Source organism: Olea europaea, chromosome 13, assembly GCF_002742605.1.
Source record: "Olea europaea var. sylvestris chromosome 13, O_europaea_v1, whole genome shotgun sequence".
In the NCBI taxonomy this organism is placed as follows: domain Eukaryota; kingdom Viridiplantae; phylum Streptophyta; class Magnoliopsida; order Lamiales; family Oleaceae; genus Olea; species Olea europaea.
In genome coordinates this window covers 9,506,834-9,510,362 of record NC_036249.1, presented here as the reverse complement: position 1 = coordinate 9,510,362, position 3,529 = coordinate 9,506,834, and positions in this window count along the sequence as shown.

The window sequence follows — 3,529 nt, the reverse complement described above, 5'->3', positions numbered from 1 at the left end:
TTGTATGTGTTACTTGATAGTGACATATATATGAAAGTCCCTGAAGGACTTAAGGTGCCAGGAACAAATGATACATGCCCGATAACCTTGTTCTCAATTAAATTGCAAAGATCATTATATAGATTAAAACAATTCGAACGCATGTTGTATAATCGCCTTAGCCAATATTTGTTGAATGAGGGTTATAAAAATGATGATGTCTGTCCATGTGTTTTCATAAAGAAAATAAATAGTGGATTTGCAATTGTGACAATTTATGTTTATGATTTAAATTTAGTTGGAACTCCTGAATAGCTCAACAAAATTGCTGATTATTTGAAAAATGAATTTGAGATGAAAGATTTGGGAAAAACCAAATTTTGTATCGGATTGCGGATTGAACATTTCGCAGACGGATTATTTGTTCACCAATGTACATATATAGATAAAGTTTTAAAACATTTTTACATGGATAATGCACATTCATTGGCATCACCTATGGTTGTTCGATCAGTTGATGTGAAAAAGATTCATTTCGTTCACTTGAATATGGAGAAAATGTTTTTGATCCTGAAATACCATATCTTAGTGCAATTGGAACATTAACTTATCTTACAAATTGCACTTGACACGATATAGGTTTTTCTGTAAATTTTCTTACAAGATATAGCTCTATATCAACTCAAAAACATTGAAATAGTGTTAAACATATTTTTCATTACTTAAAGGGTACTATTAATTTGGGATTATTTTATTCTCAAAAGTCGGGATCTGCTTTAATGGGATATGCAGATGCATGTTATCTATCTGACCCACATAAAGCTAAATCACAAACAAGTTATGTATTTACACGTGGAAGAACATCTATATCATGAAAATCTGTGAAGCAATCGTTAACAGCTACATCATCAAATCATTCTAAAATTATTGCAATTCATGAAGCAAGTCGAGAATGTTTGTGGTTGAGAAACATGACCCATCATATCTAAGCATCATGTGAATTAATTTCAACAAAGGATAATCCAACAATTTTGTATGAAGACAATGTAACTTGTATTACACAACTCAAAGGTGATAGGACGAAATATATTTCTCTAAAATTCTTTCATACACATGAGTTTCAAAAGAATGACGACATCGACATCCAGCAAGTTCGCTCAAGTGACAATGTGGCTGATCTATTCACAAAAGCACTGCCAATATCTACATTCGAAAAATTAGTTCATGAAATTGGAATGTGTCGACTCAAAAATTTTCAGTGATCACTGATTCTACTCTATAAATATAGGGCTTTGATTCTTAATAAAATACACACAAGTGTATTGACTTCTCTCTGTTATCTTTCATTTTCTTCACTTTTATAACATATTATAATATTATTCTTTTTACCTCGTGTAGTTATGCAGAGTCGATCCTGCAATGAGACATATGATGCCTGTGCCTCAAGCCCAAAATTGTAGGGGCTTCATTTTTGGCCCATTATTTATTTATTTATTTATATTAGATGAATTGAAATGAAAAAGGAAATTCTATCTTCCAATCATTTTTCCCTAGCCTTATTAACCACGGGGTGAATCGATTGCTCCCATGTGAACGACGACCATGCTGGCAGGCAAGGCGACGACCTCATTTGAAGTTCATCTCATCTTCTCCAATCTCCACTCTCTTTCACAATTTACACGAGAACTCAACAAACTAAGAAATAATTTCAACCCTAAAGCTCGACCGGCCCTTGCAGGCTGCATCGCCTGTATGTTCAGATTCTTCAAAATACTTTGATTCATATGTATGGTTCTTGTAAGAAGGTTGTTTATGTGTACAAGCTCAAGGTGTTCGATAAAATGTCATTTACAACCGTTTTTTCTTGGAATTCGATTATTTCAGCTTATGTAGAGAGATCAAAGTTTCTTGATCAGTTGAGGTTTTTGTCAAGATGCTGGATGGTGATTTTGAGCCGGATGAAACAACGATGGTGATTATANAAAAAAAAAAAAAAGTGACATTTTTGTAAATACAACACTAAAAGTTGATTATTTTGATAATTTCCTCATTATATATATTGACGATGCAGTTTATTCTAACAATCTAGAAGAAATTTGCTTAGTTTTAAAGATATTCGTTACAATGGATATCATATTGTGACGACGCAAGAAAATAATGTCGAATATTTTTACATAACTTTTTTTATATCTGGTCAAAAGCAGATAAAAGAAAAATTTTATGCACTCTCACCTGGCATGTATTATATATTTATAAAAATTGTTGAATCGAATAATGTCATGAACCAAAAGCTCATTGACCCAAAAAGCTTTATACTTTGGCATGATCTACTTGAACATCTAGAAGTTATAATGATGTTTCGAATAATAAACAATCCATATGGACATCCTTTAAAGAACTAGAAGATTCTTTTACCTAATGATTATCCATGTATAATTTGTTTGCAAGGCAAGTTAGTCATTAGAACTTCAACTACAAAGGTCAATATTGAATCTCTAACATTATTGGAAAGAATTCATAGAGATATATGTGGGCCAATATACCCAGCATATGGACTATTTCGTTATTTTATGGTATTGATTGATTATTCGACTAGATGATCACATGTTTGTCTATTTTCCACTAGGAATGTAGCCTTTACTAGACTACTTGCTTAAATTATAAAATTATGAGCGCAATTTCTCGATTAATCAATTAAAAATATTCGCCTTGATAATACTAGTGAATTTAGATCACAAGCATTCAATGATTATTGTATACCAATCGAGATTGTAATTGAATATTCAGTTGCGCATATCCATATACAAAATGGTTTGGCGGAATCGTTTATTAAATGTCTATAACTTATTACTAGACCATTACTTATGAAAAGAAAACTCCCAACTTCTATTTGGGGCCATATCATATTACATGCTACATCATTGATTCGTATTAGATCAACTGCCCATTGTCAATATTTACCTTTGCAACTGGCATTTAGTCATGAACCTGATATTTCTCACTTAAGGGTTTTTGGTTGTGCAGTCCAAGTCCCTATTTTACCCCCACAACGTACTAAAATGGGTCCCCGACGAAGAGGGATTTATGTGGGTTTTGATTCACCATCAATTATTAGGTATCTTGAGCCTTTAACGGGTGATTTATATACTGCACGTTTTTTCAGATTGTCAATTTGAGAATGACTTTCCCAATTTTGGGAGGGAAATAACTTCATCCTGAAAAATAAGGTGAAATTTCTTAGAATGAAACAACTCTATTTCACTTTGATCTCCGCAGCAATCAATGTAAGCAAAAGGTTGAAAAAATCATTCATTTGCAAAGAGTTGCAAATCAATTACCTTATGCATTTGTTGATATAAGAAAGTGACAAAGTTATATATTCCAGTAGAAAAAATTTCAGCAAAAATTGATGTCCCTACAAGACAATCTGCTGTAGCAAATAAATTTCAAATACACCAGAAGCGTAGTTGACCAATTGATTCAAAATACTCTGTACCTCGAACAAGAGAAGTGGATGAGAAAAACCAACTAAAAACTTTAGAAGAAATAA